Source organism: Vanellus vanellus, assembly GCF_965231255.1.
Source record: "Vanellus vanellus genome assembly, chromosome: 12".
NCBI lineage: Eukaryota > Metazoa > Chordata > Aves > Charadriiformes > Charadriidae > Vanellus > Vanellus vanellus.
The window spans coordinates 15551768-15570020 of NC_138917.1; positions in this window are offsets into that span (position 1 = coordinate 15551768).

The window sequence follows — 18253 nt, forward strand, 5'->3', positions numbered from 1 at the left end:
CCAAACTGAATATAATATTATATTATATTCTTTCATATAGGTCATCTAAACAGCTGTTGAATTGTAGAACCTTCCAGCCACTGCTGATCCGAGTCAGGTTTGAACTGATGACCTGCTGATGAAAAGCTTGAGTCAGATTTAAGTCCCTTGAGTCATTTATACTGCCTGCAAATGCATAATTAACATTTAAGATGCAAGTCTTTTTTTAGTAGCAGAAGATGAGGGATAGTGTTTAATAATCTAAACCTTCCTGATACAACACTGTAAAGAAAAAGTCTGTGCAGCTGGGAAGTGCAAAATTTGATGTTAAAAAGGAAACACATTGAGTTACAAGTCAGTCAGCATTTCACTGAAATAAATGACAAAACTTCATTTTCTTTGATGTTTCAAGGATTGGGAGGGAAAGAGGACAGTGGTAGTTAGGACACTCCTCTGAAGTGTTGGAAATATGTTCAATTCATTTACCTAAATAAGGTCCGCGCATCTTAGGGAAGGCCCTGTAAACACTGATATGTTTTGTGTAGGAGAATGGCGTCTCCTACACACGTGTCTCTCTCCAAAAGATTCTGAGTTCATCCTGGTGCAGAATTGTGCTTTTGATTATAATTCTGTGTTTTTTTGCAGAACCACAGTGTGTTTAGCCCTAGTGTGTTTAGCAGGAAAGATGTACCATAGTGAGTCTGCCGATTTTCCTTCCAAAATAGTGATGTTCCCTGCATTAAGTTTCAAATTTGCCATGATGGAATTTCCATAGAATCTTTTGGGAGACTTTCTGGTGGAGTAACAGATTTCAGTATCACTGGGTTTTTGCTGGTGAACACAGTAGCTATATCTTCTTAACATTATCCGATGACTCCTAAGTATACACACTCAACTTTTTGCCCTGTTTTCTTTTGATGTATTTACAGAATTCTGTATCTGCAGATTTTTATCACAGGCCAGCAACAGTTTATGACCATCAATAGAGACAGTGATAATCCAGATTTACAGAGAAAGAAATTTATAGAAAAATATTAGGATAAATGAGAGGCAGTTTTTCATAAATAAGAGTAAATCATAAATAAGAGTAAATTTTCTTGGTGATAATTCTTTATTTGTGAAAGACTTACTATTACACTGTCCAAAACCCCCAAAATCCAAAAAGAACTCCCCTCATTGTCAGCTTCTTTCAGACAGAATTTTTCAGGTCAAACTTATAAGTAAATGGAAGAGCTGTGATGATAAAAGTTTTTGAGTGAAGACAAGGCTGTCAGGCCATGGTTCTCAGCTGGCGAGGTGCTGTGATACAGTGTGGAGCCTGCGCAAATAAACTCTGCTTGCTCTTGCTTGACCTATAAAGAGGCAGGTTTGCTCTCTCTCTGCAGTGTTGCTGAATTGAAAGTTCTAGGATATGTGTCACAAAGACATTTGAATGCTTCTGGATGGAGTCAGATGAGATTATTGTACCTGTTACACATGGCAGCTGGCAGTAGAGCTGCTGTTAGTAGGGTGGAAATAGCTGCTACCCAGGAAAAGAAGAGAAGAAAGAATAGGAGCTCTAGGACGGGCTAGGAATGAAAAGTTGGATCTGGTGAAACTCTAACGTTGTCCAAAAGTATAGGAGTTGTTCTAGATAAGATTGTCTTGAAGGTGAGCCCTTCGACTTAGCTTATATCATTTGTGCAGGGCCTTGCCTAAGTAACAGACTAATTCCTGGTTACATGTGATGAGTAGAATAGAAAGCATGAACATGGGCATCACTAGAAGGGGTTTCCTCACTGCTTCAATTATTGAAAAGCCGTTTTCTATTTTTTTTTTTTTTTTGCTTGAATTTATTCATATTCCGTTTGCTTGCATTTGGTCTTATGGCTCCATTGTTCATTGGCTTAAAGAATGCTCTTCCCTCAGTGATGATTATCTCCCCTCTCATATTTAGAGACAGCCATCAAATTCCCCTTCATTTTGCTAGACTGAGCGAGCCAAGTTCTTTTATTAGCCTCTTTAAAGCTCTCCATGCACCTTCTCAGTCTAATGCCCTTTTTGACACTTTTCCAGCTTGAGTTCAACTTTTTAAACAAAGGTCACAATCAGCATTATAGATAATATTCCAGATAAGATTTTATTTTCCTTCCTCTCACAGAAAGATTATTCACTTTATAGTCTGACAGTAGTTTCGCTGAGAATGTCAGGGTTTTGCGCAGGTCAGAGAGAAATCTCCCTCCTTATTAGAGCTGTAGATCTTCCCTCTTTCACTTTGTCTCATGATTTCAATTACTTTTGATAATATGCATGAACCATTTTTTCATCTACAGGAACAAAAGGAGAAATAGAACTATGATTTTATTAATTTGTTTGTGAAGGATCTTTCTTTCCTATCTTTTATCCTAAATGCTATGCAAGATTAAAAAGACGTGCTAATGTTCTTTTTGTAATAGAACTGCGTATTAAGAAGCCATCAACGGTCAATAGATAAGCAAGTAAACAGAAACTTATTAAAGAAACATTTTAAAAGAATTTCCGAGTTTTAAACACATTGCAAAAGTGTTCAGTCCAGTGTTCCCTGCATGGACAAGTGTTAAGTTTTCATAATAATCTATTTTTGGTAAAACGATTTTAGTAATAAAACTAGTCTTAAGACATACCTGGGTTTTATACCTAGAATTAAGAAGAATACAACTCTTAAGGACATGCAATATTACTTTCAAAATGTCAGATTTTGCTATGAAAGACTAAAAAACGCAGCTCCCCAGTTTATTTCATTTTATGCCACATTGTGGTAGAGTTAAATCATACAGAAGTGGGTCCAACAAAAATAACTCTATAAATTCATGGAATTGCTTGTGATATAAGATAACAGCTCCCTGAGTGAAGTCCTACCTCTACTGAAATCTATGAGATTTTTCTGCTGACACGATCAGGTAGATTTTCAGCTAAAGTGTATCACAATTGACTCTTATGGCTGCTTGCTGTCAAAAGCAAAGTCACTACATGTTTGATTTATTTACCCTATATTAAAACCAAATACCCTCTCCTCATTTAAATGCCTAACAAAGAAAAACTAAGATTTACATGAAAGAGATACAATACAAGAATAACTCTGTAGTAAGGAGGACAGTCCCACCAGGATGCGTATAGAAAAGTGCTGAATTAGAAAATAAAATTGCAATTCTCTGAATAACTAATTTAAATTTTACTTACACAATAAGGAATTCTGTAATAATAATAATAATAATTTAAAAAACCTCCAGAGGGGTTGTTAATGAATTAGTAACTACTTATAACAGCAGTGAAATATTTTCTATATGTCTGCTTGTGAGAGGTCAGCCCCAGGTCAGACCAGCACTAAGTCCCTGCACCATTTGCATCCTTGAAGAAAGGACTGTGGCAAAAGAAATTTCTCCTCGGAGAAGAGAATTTCAAGCAAGGAGAATTCTTTGCCAGACTCACTAACAATCAGTGCTGTTAGAGGTCTTGCTATAAAGCACCAAGCATGGTCAATTTGCACTGATTTGAGCAGGAACTTGAGAACAGTTACTAGGTTATGGAAGAGAAATCATATTTACCTGAGAATTTGTTTAAAAAATTATATTTACTCAAATATTAATTAGCCTACTGTTAACAAATGATTGCCTGAATATTTATAATGCTACAAAAGCCTATAAAGAGTTGGTATTTATATTGCTAATTGTATTTGCCATGCAAAATTTCATGTTATATTAAAAGGGAAAATGCAAGAACATGTTATCTTTGGGTTATGGGACTACTTGATACTTCCAGGCCACTTCAAATTGTGTTGATCTTCATGGAATACAGAAGAATAGGGCCAGGAAACGTGAGGGTGTTTCTAAGTTTCGAATGTTCATAACATCCAGAAATAGGAAAAGGGTTAAGGATTATGCTAGTAGTCTGGGAGATGTGCTAATGTGTGGGTAGTGATACTCAGTTCTGTCTCATCACAGTCGCAACAGTAAGAATGAATCAAGTTTTGCTTGTTTTTTTTTTCGTCTGATAAGTTTTCTTCTTTCTCTTAATTACACCATGTTTCATTATACATTGCCCTTGTGAGGGAGGGGTCTGAATGGTAAACAATATTATTGGGAAAAGATTTAGGCCCCACAAAATTAATTTGAAAAAGCATTTTAAAATTTACCCCGAAAATCTTCACATCATATCGACCAGTCCTATGAAAGATAGAGTGTAGTGATTTCAGGTACATTTGGAAGTGCATCCTTCTTTTTGCCAATCAGTCTTATAATCAGTCTAGATAATCTCTGAAGTGAAGCCTAAACCACAGAATATAAGAAAGGTACCGTTCTGTTGTTCTTTTGAGCTAAAGTTATCCTTTCTCTGAAAAGACCAGCATCTGGGAATCTCTAATGCTCATTAGTAGGAAAAATATTAAAGATACTCTTCACCTTCATGTCCTAACTGCAGTGGAAAAAGGTCAGCCCTGAGCGGCAGAGCTGACACTGCATATTACATGATTACACTGTAAACAGCTGTATACAAGTTCGCTTGAAAATAGTATTTATTCACTACTTGAAGGAAAAATACAGTGCCAGTAAAAAGAAGGAGAGATCAGGTAGGAATTTCTTCTATTTGTTCTTTTGTATATTGTTACTGCATGTATTTCTCCCATTGCCATTTTTCCAATAGCAATAGAAGGAAATATAGGTAGAAAAATATTAACATCATGCCCCTTCCAGGCTACACCTAAATATTTTTGTACAAGAGAAAAGGGACAAAGAGGGAGGCATCACGGGTTTTCAACAGTAAACTTCATTTGAAATGAAACTACCCTGTATAAAGAGAAGCTCTCCTCACATTTGAGAGCCATTTCTCCTAGAAATAAAATACATCTGAGTAACAGATCATATTAAAGTACTTTTGCCTACTGAAAACCGCTACTAAGGAATTTCAGACAAAGAATTGGACCAGATAGGTTATATGAAGGTGTGTAGTGTAATGTCTAATAATTGCAAGAAAGAAATGGAAAAAGAATATCAAGAAATAAACACCCATAACCTTGCCACCTTCTAGAGGATGTTTAAAGCAAACTCTCTGCCAAAATTTCCTGCCAAAATTTGTACAGCCAACGCAATAGCACTAGCTTCAGCAGTGGTGAAATGCTAGTGTTGTCTGAATCATCTAAATTGCTTTGCAGGAGAGATAGGAAACATACTGATTAAGACCTTACTGGCTTTCAGCATTGGCATTGCTCTTATTGGTGGTATTAACAGATACAGCTGGTTGTAGAAAACAGTCTGGTGTGGGTTTTCAGTGTTAAAGCAGTCTTGGACAAGAAAAACTGGTTTCTAGGTAAGGTGTTTGTTTAAAGCATCAATCATGCCAGCTGGCCAAGAGTCAAAAAGTAATGATTTTTGGGTCCTCAGTAGCATTTATTTTCAACTTACAGGTGGCTTCAGATGGGCTTAGAGGGTTGTTTGTTTTTTTTTTTTTCCCCCAATGTAGAAGATGATATCAGGACACACAGAAAAGTCGCTAATTTAAATTGATATCTCCTGAGCCACAAAGTAACAGGAAAATAGAAAATGGAATTATTTGAACTTGTGTGTCAGTCTAACTAATCTGACTGCTGTTTAACCAAATGGCTACTAAACTAGAAGCATCTCTTCTTGATGCTGAAAGAAAGCATTTACACTTATGAAAGAGATGTTTAAACACAAATATCGATCATAATAATCATTAGCCTGTCTGCTGAGGAAATGCAGCAGGTGTTGAAAAGAAAGATTACGGTTAAAATTGTGACAAAGAGAAGATTAAATTTCTCAACCTCTATCACTATAAGAGGTGGACATGTGAAAGATAGCACCAGAATTGAAACCTCTGTGTTATGGATGTTCTGCAATATGTCATGCCAATGGATAAAAAGCAGAGTCTAAGCAAAATATTGTACTTAGTTCATTTCCGGAAGAGCAGAGGATGTGCGCAGGAGATGTGTGGTATTAGTGAGCTGTTGTGAGTATGGTCATCAAAAGAATTTCTAAACAATTTTTCAATGCAGAATAACTAAAGTCCTGGAAATATCAACAATAGCTTTTGCTTTGATTTTTGTCTTGCGTACCTAGCTCTTAAAGTTTTACATAATTATCCTGTTAAAATGACACAGCAAGCAATTGTATAGCCCACTTAAGGAAGCTGGGGAATAGCTGTAGTGTACTCCAAATAGTGTAAGCTAAAGTTTAGTCCCACCCAGTTCATGCTGAGAATAACTTCAATGCCCAGGTCGTACTAGAATACACAGCACAAAAGAGGTAAATGGACAACTTGACTTCTACCGGCAAGTTCCAAGATTACCACCCAAACTTGATAGGAGAATTCCAGTTTGATTCCAGAGCTGAATATGCTTGCTTGGGTTTCAAAATTGGGCTGATAAAAGTAAAATTTTATTTGGCAAGTTCCTTGCGCTCTTAACTTTAAGTGGTATCGTCACTGCTATTGATTTAATCCGCTGCCCTCCTATGAGATTTGATTTAGTTATTTTACATTTGACATTTGCTCTCAAGGTCTTTTTGAGGAAAAGAGTGTCTAAAAGGTGCAGATTTGAAATACTTCAGCCCATTCTTGTAAACAAGCAGCTGTCTGAAATGTGATAAAAATATGATACAGCTTCAGATTATCCATCTTCTCTGCTCTTATTTTTCACCTGAGCATTACGTTTTCAGATTTTTCTGCTACAACAATGTGTGCCTAAATTAGATTAGACTATTAGATTTTTATTCCTTACATGAAAGATCGGTAAAAGTATGGGACTTTTTTTGCATTTTAAAATGCACATGACCTCTTTGGAATGAAAACACAATAATGTAGACCTGGGACGCTCTTCATTGCCTCATCTTTCATGGTGGTGTTTTCCCTAGCACCATTTTAAGCCCCACTCTTACCTATGTGAAAAGTACCTTCAGGCATTTGTGCATCCTTGAAGCATCTTTACCTTTCCTCTGGTGTCTGTGGCTTGCCAAGTATTGGAAGAGTTATAACCTGTCATTCTGGAAGACAGAAGTAGTTTTGTATCGTCTGTCCCTCTGCCTTTTTTTCCCCTCAATTGCCAGTGAACAAACCTAAGTGTAAAGTTGCACAAAGTACTGAATATGAGAGCGTGATTCAAAAAGTGGGACCTGGTATGGCAGAGGGTGTTTCTTTAGGGGTGAGCAGCCTGACCATTCACACTCATACTCGCTTGCCACCTCCCCCAAATGAAATAGTCTGAAGAATCTCACCAACTGATTAGTAGGCATAGTGCCACCTGAACACATGGGCATAAGTTTGGGCTGCAAAGAAACCATGTCTGAGGACCAAATGTGTTTGCTGCATCCTGGATGGCAGTGTGGCATCCCAAACAGCTGTCCGCATTGAAGTTATACATCAGTGGACAGGAGAATGTGAAAATGCTAATCTAGCTTTTGGCTGGGTTGGTTTACAAATGCTGGTTATCTGCATAGAGATTCTGGCTTTATTACATTAATCATGGTGATGCACAGAGAGATATTAGAGAGCCCCAGAGAACCCTCTACTATTTATCAGACTGAGAAAAATTAACATATTGAGCCAAAATAGTAACAGTTGCCTTTCTGCTGGAATGCCAGAAATGCATTGGCTTTAGTGTAAGTGGTAGTGGTGGCCATAGCCATTTCAGAGGTGCCTCATTTCACTTCTGTGAAGCTATTACCAGTGCCATGTCCTACTCAAAGGACACAAGGCAAAGCATCCTTTGGGCCTTCTGTTGTGGCATCAAGACAAGTACAATAGCTGCTTTCCAGAAGTAGTGGGCAATTTCTCTCCAGTGAAAGAAAGAAAAAATACTGACTTCCTCAGACCCTTGAAATATACTTACCAGCATTAGATGTAGCATTTTTTTAATCTAATTTTCTTCAGTAGCAAAGAGGTTTCTCCAGACTGTGAGGTGAATCTTTGCCATTGAGTTTTTTATGCGAGAATGGAAAATGACATGTTTTCCAGGAGCTTGGCTCCTTCCTTCTGATTCACAGGGTTCACATTCAAGGGTCAAAATATTGTACTGAGAGCTTGTAGCCACACATCTCTGAGAAGAGGGATTTCCCAGTGGTATGTTGTAGCATTAAGTAGAAATTGAACTCCAGTGAACCAGTCTATGGGCATCTTCACCTTTCTTTAGGGGGTCGTACCACTAAGCCGCTGAATTCAGAAGGGAAGATGACTGAGCCCCAAGCTCTGCTGTCTCATGCCTGTTTTCTTAGCCCAGTGCCAATAGTTTCCAATGCAGTAAAATAATAATTAAAAAAAAATGCTTGGCAACTGTTTGCATAGAGTTCCTAGATGCTTTCGCTGAATCACAAGATGTGCTAAGTGCATATCATATGCCTGTCAGCATCTCCATCCAACATAGTACTCATGTCCATCTACTGCGGGTTCCTGCTGGTCCCACTCTCTCCTTCAGTCAAGAGAATCTGGGACAGCCGGAGAGATCAACTGCAAACAACCTATACTTCAGCTCACAGCAGGAAACAGAACAGCCTGATAGGAAAGGTGTTATTCTGTAGAAACAAAACCCTCTTTATGTTGCTTGATTTCTTTTGCTCCTTCTCCTGTGGCCTCCCTCAACTTCTTTCACTTTGGTGTGTGCTGTCTCACAAGACCTGGTGAGGCAACATTCCACTGGTGGTCTCTCCTGACTCACAGGAGCTTCAGGGGGACAGTGCTTGATCAAGGATGAATGTAAATTTTATTTTTCCATGCAGACTGAGAGAAAAAAAGACTCAAAATGATTGTAAATTAAATGAGATGGTACTATTTTTATATGTGCTCAGAATAATGCCACTGAGTTGCAAAAATGTTTAATTTATTTAAGCTTTTTAGCCATATGAAATAATAGAACTTTTAAATTGGAGATCTAGCCCATACTGCAATTTCTTTGTGACAGCATCTAGAACAGAATGATGATACCTTGATATTGCGTATCCTGGAAATAATACATCTTGACTGTTTGATTTGTGGCAAAAAAGCTGGGTAGACAGTAGAAAATAGAAGCAACTTAATCTGGATCTCTTCACCAGTTAGGTAAATCTTTGTTCTGTAAGTAGTTTTCTGTATGTATCCCAAACTGTAGTTACTCCTGGCTGGGTAAAAAAATGGCTGGATGGCTGTGGTGGTACAGATGCTCCTGGGCCCTGTTGTGATGTCAGGACTAGCCAACATTGTGTTCTTGTTTTGGTTGCAGTTGCAGTGGGCTGGGATGATCTTGCACTTTATCTTGGTTGCAAGTGCCATGAGTTGGGATAATCGGGTACTTTTCTGTCCTGGTTATAAGTACATTGAGTTAGGACAATTAGGCACTCCCTAACCATACTTGAAACTCCTGCTACCTGGTTCGTAGCCTGCTCTGGAGGGTACCAGAATTACCTGAGAATAATTGTGGCCAAATGGAAAAATACTGACTAGAGTCAATCATCTTGCGATCCAATAAACAGCGATCTTACGTGAGCCCCTTTGAGCTCTCTGGGATCGCAGCAGGCTGTGACCCAGTATCTCCCCCTGAGTTGGGATGCCTCTCAAGGTAAATTTTGCTGGGATGTTAAAGGTAGATTTCACAAAGATTTTGAAAAGTAGATTTCACAAGGATTTCTGCTGACAAATGCCAATACAGGAAAGAGTACTCAAGGTTTCAAAAATAGTTTGGTACCAGTAATTTATCACTTTTTGCAAAAAGAGAAACATCTTAATGGTTAATCTCTATAGACGTTTGTGTGTGCGCATGACTTGATTTAGGAAACCGTCGTTAAGTCTTTGAATCTTTGACTACGTCGCTGTGTTGATTATAGCAAATTTTGTTAAATCACTTTGATAATTGGCTGATGATTAAGTATTGCTAAAAATCACACAACCTAATCCTTTGGTAATATATCTTAAATTGCTGCTACCTCAAAGCTGTGCAGGATCCTAAATTAACATTTGAGATGATAGCTGAGCCCAAGTAATGGTGGTGAATGGAGTTAAATCCAGTTGGAGGCTGGTCACAAGTGGTGTTCCCCAGGGCTCAGTATTGGGGCCAGTACTGTCTAATATCTTTATTAATGACCTGGACAAGGGGATTGAGTGCACTCTCAGTAAGTTTGCAGATGACACCAAGTTAGGCAGGAGCGTTGGTCTGCTTGAGGGTAGGAGGACTCTACAGAGGGATCTGGACAGGCTGGATTGATGGGCCAAGGCCGATAGTATGAGGTTCAACAAGACCAAGTGCCGGGTCCTGCACTTGAGTCACAACCCCGTGCAACACTACAGGCTTGGGGAAGAGTGTCTGGAAAGCTGCCTGATGGAAAAGGACCCGGGGGTGTTGGTTGACAGCCAGCTGAATATGAGCTGGCAGTGTGCTCAGGTGGCCAAGAAGGCCAATAGTCTCCTGGCTTGTATCAGAAATAATGTGGCCAGCAGGACTAGGGAAGTGATCGTTCCCCTGTACTCGGTGCTGGTGAGGCTGCACCTTGAGTACTGTGTTCAGTTTTGGGCCCCTCACAACAAGAAAGACATTGAGGTGCTGGAGTGTGTCTAGAGAAGAGCAACGAAGCTGGTGAGGGGTCTGGAGCACAAGTCCTCCGAGGAGTGGCTGAGGGAACTGGAGTTGTTTAGCCTGGAGGCTCGGGGCAGACCTTATCACTCTCTATAACTACCTGAAAGGAGGTTGTAGTGAGGTGAGGGCTGGTCTCTTCTCCCAAGTAACAAGTGATAGGACAAGAAGAAAAGGCCTCAAGTTGCGCAAGAGGAGGTTTAGATTGGATATTAGGAAAGATTTCTTCACCAAAAGGGTTGTCAAGCAGTGGAACAAACTGCCCAGGGAAGTGATTGAGTCACCATGCCTGGAGGTGTTTAAAAGACATGTAGATGTGGTGCTTAGGGACATGGTTTAGTGGTGGACTTGGCAGTGTTAGGTTTACGGTTGGACTTGGTGATCTTAAAGGTCTTTTCCAACCTAAATGATTCTGTGGTTTTACATATTCTAATGATACACATATAAATATTTCTTTGTAGTCTATTGACATTTGCTGTATTTATTTTTTGTGCTGTTAAATTTATTTTTGTTTAGTTAATGGATTATACGGTTATCTTTAATGCAGAATTCCTTGATATTGTTATAGGAGAAACTTGTCTGGATGAAGACTAAATAAGTAAGATAACTCAGCCTTCAAACATATTACAGTCCCATTGAAAATAGTTATCTTGATTTGTAAAGAGTCAGAGGCTCACAATCTCATCTAATTTCCCTTACATTTCCAACTATCGGGAGAGCTAGGGGAGCTTATAAACTTGCGGTTTACTTTCTGCTAGTAAGCTTAATCAAATAATTAAAAAATAGATAGTAAATAGGCTTATGAATAAATTATTTGAATGCATGCCATTGCTGTTTACTTGTTAAAGCATTGTTTCTGAATATAGAATGATTCTTAAACAGAATTTATTTGTAGTGAAAGTCCGATGTTTGTTATTTTTCTGCAAAAGATATGTCGGCCAGTCAGGGAGTAGAAACAATAGCAACTAATAACTATTCTGTTTCACACCATACATCTTAGTAAATATTGTGAATATTTTTCAGTCCATATGTAGTACTAATGAGTTAAAACAAGCAATTTCCGGAAAGTTTCTAAAAATATTTGGAAAAGACTTGAAAATATATCACATATTGTATCAATCACAATTATTTCATATGACTCACTCCATATAAAATTTCAAACTGTTTTCATTTAGAAAGTATTTGGTCAACACTTTATTTTACATTTGTGTAATTCCTTCAGTGAAAATGCAGATCACATGGCTGGTAGCAGCTACACATTGTAGCTTTTAAAGAATACTTTGCTTTTTTTTTTCCTCCCAAGTAAAACGTTATCCTGGTTTTATGTCGCAGTTATTGTTTCCCTTGTTAATTAAAAGTGCGTAGTTCCTGTTAAACATCATTTTCTTCAAGCTTTTATATACTGTTTATTATTCATACCACGGGGCAAACACAAAAACAAGCAAAACCTTTTTTCCAATGCTAATGTGTTTTTGTGTGCTGCAAGCTTCCCAGGGTACTCTGAAGCCAGAGGAGAAGGGCTGAAAGTGGACAGGAGTCAACAGCCTGATAATGATAGGCATCCCTGCAGCTCAGAGGTAGCATCCGCATCTTTTCTCCCTTGAAACTTGAATATCAAGCTTTCAAAACTCAATTTCCTTCCAGAGAGGTTTTAATTTAGCTAGCAATCCACTGTGCTCCTTGAGTTAATATGGTCCTTTAGAATCTACATGAGATTGCCACATCCTCCATATACATTTATTGTGTACGGAGAATAGATTTACACTGTTTGAGTAGGAGATACCTGGTCATTTGAGTCAGGATAGGATATATGGGTTGTTTCATGTATGTGTGGAACACTTAGGCTGGGATTTAGGTCTTAACACATTAGGTGTTATGCCTTAACACATTTTAGAAGTTTGTTTATTGTTTATTCAAGCTATAAGTTCTCTCTGTAGTCAGTGAAGAGCGATAAGCACTTTCAGAAGGCAATTAATACAACCTTAACATAAATGTCTAAGGTGGCATACTCGACTCTGGAGGCCTTTCTCTTTCTTTTCCCCGATCTCCCTCTTTGTTAACTTTAGGTGTAACTACAAAACTAACTAAGATCAGGTTCCTAACTTTTAGACAGATTAAATTAGGTGACATGTAGCTTCAGAGAACTTAGTATTTGATATGTACATCATCCATCATTTCTTGAGTTATAGTGTCTTGGGATCAACTGAATAGAAATCTTTACTTTTTCCTGAAGTTATGTCAGATTTTTGCCATAACTTTTAAATATTCCTTCCTCCCTTGAGCATCTCCTTTTATTTAAGATTGCTCACCATGCTGCTAATTGGACAATATTTCATTTGATTAGCTTTTTCTGGTATGGACATATTGACATCAACAACATTTGCTCCACTATTCAAATTTGCATAATGATGCATGCATGAGATTTGTAAGGCTATTATACAATAATAAGCTACGTATTTCCATAATTATGTCATAAGCAATTCTGCCATGAGTAGTGTCAGTGAAGTCAAATAGGAATGACATTACAGTCATAAAAACATGAGAAAAACACTTGTCTGCAATAATATTAGTAATGACCTTACAGCTTCTGGTGCCCCAAGTGAAACTAGGTCATTGCAAACTGCATAGTTTGATAGGTGGCTATAGTTAGAAGAGGGCGTAAAGTAGAACTTTTTGATTCAACTTTTCCACAGAGACAGTTACCACAAGGGTTCATCATTTTTTTGGTGTTATAAAAAACATTCATAAAAAGTCAGAGGAAACTCCATGTTTCTGTGATATGTTTCAGTCAGATCACAGTATCCTGAACTGTTGTGAGGAAGATAGGATGAATATTCAAATTTGAAAGTGAATTTTTCAGTTGAATCTTATCTCTCTAACTGAAATATGAAACAGTACCTGTCTCCCTTCCTCTTCCCTTTTTGCACCCTTGGCTGCTTTACAGAAGGCCATTTAGAGAATGGGGTTTGAATTCTTTGATATGGGCTCATTTGTCATTTAAAATTTATATGTACCTTACTGCCAGGCTTGTATGTATTTTTCTTTTCTTGGCTTACTAGAGTGCTCTCTTCTTTAGCTCAAAGATTGGCTTTAATGAGACAAATCAGAATGTCAATTTTACTCTTTTTCCTTTTATGGTTTCCTTTTCAGTCTTTGTTATAAACATCAGTAAGAGATTAGTGATGAGTGAAGTATGAAAATTATGTACACCTTTATAAAAATAGAAATGTGGAAGCTCTTCCAGCAGTTGGCAGTTTTTAGAGAGTCAAGCTGAAGGAAGCAGCAAGTTTTTAATAAGAGTAAATGAATAATCAGATGACCTGCACATCTGATTGCTCCTTCCTCATGGGTAATGCAGACAGTTTATTTCTAATATTGTCACCAGTTCACATCGCTGCCTGTGCAAGTATGTTTTGTGATTTTTTTCATTTTTCTATATCTATATTTTTCATTTTTCTTGATTTATGCTTCTGTACTTTATTTTGGTGTTTACCAAGTATAATAACTTTTAGTCATGAATCAGTAGTATTTGGGGGTCACTTTAAGATACCAAAATATTATATAATGCAAAAAAACTAGAAAATAATTTGAACTCAAAATTGACTTAATTGTATGTCGTCATTTACTTGGCTGTAAATGATTACCCTGGTTTTAAACCTTGCACTTTGTTTTCACCTTTAATATACCATTTTTGACTACCGAATGATCATTTAAATATTATAACAATGATATTCCCAGAATTGTTACCATGAAAAGCAAGTGTGACAGAACACACACTAGTCTGACGTTACTGATATATGTCGGTTGATGCTGCTTGTGAAAAGAGATTTTCCTGTTTAAAGAATTAAAATATTGTAGTGAAATTTGCTGATTTTATTATCAACCACTTTTAATTTATTCTAAACAAAGATATAATAAACATATATACAATATAATATAATAAAAGGATCAGGACAGTCCTTTTGAGATTGTAAATGCACGTGCTTAGAGAAGTGCGTTTTGGCCAATCATGAGAATTAACAAATCTGGGTGTTTTCAAATGGCCATTTAATCTGAAGAGAAACCAAATCATTCATGCAACGGATCATGTAGATTTTTGTCCTATTATGGTCATTTATTACTACATATGAAATTTGTTCTGCCGACTGGAAAAAAGGCAATTCAGCCCCACATTTCTGTCCCTGTTGACTAATTTTACCTGTAAGGAATGAACTACGTATATAAAGAAATTACAGATTGAAACTAAGTGCACATCTCTCTCAATCTTCCAATAAAAGCTTTTTGAACCAAGGGCACAGACTGCCTGACCAGTGAGCCGTGTGATAAAGCACAAACAGTGCAGGAAATGAAAACCCTAGGAGTAGCAGATGATGTGGGCAGGAGGCACAGGTATTTCACTCAACTCTATCTGGTTCACTCCCCAGGCTCCCAAAGAAAACTTAAACATTATTTACTCAACCATGTGCTAGTTAAAACCAATATCTCTAGACCATCTGTTCAGGAAGATGACCTCATGCAACTTTCCGCCCCAACATTACGTCAGTGTAATTCTGCCTAATCAATCTCTGCTTGATCACGTTGTCTTAGAGCTTTCCTTACCTATAGAAAAGGAAAAGGTAGACTTAGATTTAGCTGGTTATTTCAGCATCGTTTTGTGAAACAGAGCAAGACCCTTGGTTGTTATAAAGTAGCTTGGCTCTGCTGGATCATGGCAGTTTCTCTCATATATGCCAGATGAATGGATTGGCCATGTATATTTAATACACCGATCCTATAATTATACAGTCTTTCACTATGAAACGTTTTCCTATTCAGGACACTTTTCAGAGGTATCGGCATTGTTTGGATCTTCAGGCTTTTCTCATATTTAACTGTTCTCATCCAATTTTGTATTCATATTAAAATGGGATTGCTTTTGTAAGAAAAACTGTGGTGCGGTAAAATGGCTAAAATGCTTCTGAACGGTATTAACCTTTCAGTGTGAAGTCCAGTTGTGCGTCATGGACCTTATGTGTTAAAGTGGCTGTTGGGTATAACAAAAGAATCTTGAAAATAAATAAATCGCAAAGTACAAAACCAGTTCAGTTGTCTCAGCACAGGAGTTTCTGAATGGAAAGAAGTGTGAAGAATGAGCAGTGGTCTTTCAAATTCAGCGTGTGAATGCTTGGTTTCCAGGAGTTTAGCACCAAAATGGGTGCCTGATGAGCACCTAGAACCAAGTCAGGAGTTTTAATCAATTCTAACTCATCTATTCAAGGTAGTGTTGGGTATTTAATCTAGATTCATACTCAGTATCCAAACTGACGAGAATACATTTGTCAATTTGTTTTTCCTCCAGATTTTATATTGTGCTTGTTTAGTCAGATCCAGTTCACATGTACATACCTTAATCCTACTTTAATGGTGAGTGAAATTTGATCCAATGTTCCCCTTGAAACGTTGTGAAAGGCTGGTCAGACATTCTAGCACCAAACGTGGTTTTACAGGGCATTTCCACATGTCCCTGTCACTTCTGTGTATTCATTCACACCTTTGCCGCTTTCCGATATGGTTCCTGTTTGTTGCCAGGCAACTATAGCTGTATTATGCAGGGTTCTGCAGTACACCCAGAACTGAATTGCAGTGCACCGTAAAGCAATAACTGATAATAGGCTGTACCTTTTTTTTTTTTTTTTTTTTTTTTTTTTAAAAATCACATAATACCTTTGTTTTCCAACTGTTTGTTTCTAATTAAGTGGTGTTCATCTGAAGGATGAAAACTTTCCAGATATATAGTCAACAGAAAAATAAGATTGATCAGGAATGCAATGAAATGGGGAAAAAAATTGAAAGGCATATTTATGGTTTTTCCTCGATCTTTTGAAATACCTTTGGGATGCGTCATGGCTCTTTTGAGGCATTGCTGTTATGACGTGTGTTATCATGCTTCCCAGCTTGAGTATGTTACATCAGATTGCTAGCAAGCATCAGCACTATCCAGAAACAGGCAGAAATACTAGGTGGTCGTTTTATTTAGATGGTTGTAAAACCTCCAGGCACAAAGAGATTCTCTGTGTGTATGTTTTTATAGCACAGTGATATGTGGAGCTGGTGGCTACTGCTGCTCTATCCATTAGAGCTATAAACTTCTTTAATGAATCTGGACAGGAGATTGCAGGGAAAACATTTTGTGTAAGATCCTGAAAAGTCTCTCTAAAAAGACAAATAAGGAAGGAAATTTACAGTTGCTGTGAATGAATACATGTCTAATGCTGAGGAGGATAAATCTCACACAAGGGAATTCATTTACATACTATTAAATTTGACATGTTAATATCAAAGCATTAAAATATGTAAATAGCATAAGCATGCACAAAATCCTAATTACTGCTTTACATTATCAACTCATTTACTCTTTATGATATTTTATGACTATTCAGCTGTGTCAGCAAGCAATTATAAAAACCTACTACAACTTGATGATAATGCATTTCTGTATATTTCCTTTTCTTTCTAAAAACAATCTTCCGGTCCCGAAAGAGAATGATGTGGAAAAGATTCATGTTGCTGAATGTCTTTTTTTTTTTTTGCATGAACAACATATGCTTTGAGTTTCTAGCGGTTCAGTGGTCTTTCTTTTATCCTGCTTACCAAAAAAGGCAGATTTATATGCAGGCTAATAAGAACTGACATTTCTTACGCTATCTGCTACAGTTACAGTACAGATTTAATCCATTGCAGGTGTTATATCATTACAAAATAAGCTAGAGGCATATGAGCATTGAGGAAAAACTTAACAGTTATTATCATAGAAAAAGATGCTTCATTTTATGAAGCATGGTTCCTTTTCGGTCATAAAGTCTTTACAGCAGGGAAGAAATTTGTCATAAAATCTCTACTGCCAACCTGTAATAAGACAGTTTCCTTTTTCTCCCCAGTAACTTCAAACAGTTATTCAAATCAGAAAGCAGTGATGTGATATCTCTTGATTTCACTAAAAATGTCTGAATTTAGATCGTGTTTTATTAATCTCAAACAGTTGCTTTAAATTAAATGGAAATTTCTTTTGGAATGTAACACTGCTATTGTGATAAGTCTCTTGATTTATGACAAGAAACAATTCATGTCACAGGAACTTGAGACGTACCAGATTGTGTTATGTGAGTGTCTTTAGTGGTCTTAAAGAGCTGTTGTATAGAAAAAGCTAAATGTGGGGGCAGTTCCTAGAACATTTGTACAGAAAACATTACTGTTACAGTCAGAATTTTATATATGTGTTAGAAAACTGGACTGAACCCGTAGTTCGAAAAATTTATTTTGATTTAATTTAATTGGAAAAAAATACATTTTTAAAAAAAGGTGGCCTCAAATTATTTTAATTATCACTTGTTCATAGAGGATTTATGTAAACCGTTCAGTTCTTTTTGGTCTCCTTTAAGTAAACATGAAGAGAGTCAAGTTGTGGAGGACTGGGGCTATAATCTGAGCCTATGTTGTTGATGAGGAACCGATGTGATAAAGAGAATAAAGGGACCTAAGAGACTGGCAGAAACAACTTCTGTTAAAGAGGAAGTTGGAGACAAAAGGCTCACACAAAAATATTTTAAGCCAAGGGCAGATGACACAAGATTCAGAATTTAATGAGCCTTAAATGCCATAGAATGTGCCAGATGTACAGTTACAGTGTAAAGTCTCTGCACAGTTGCATACCTTCCCAAAACATTTTTAAAGGCC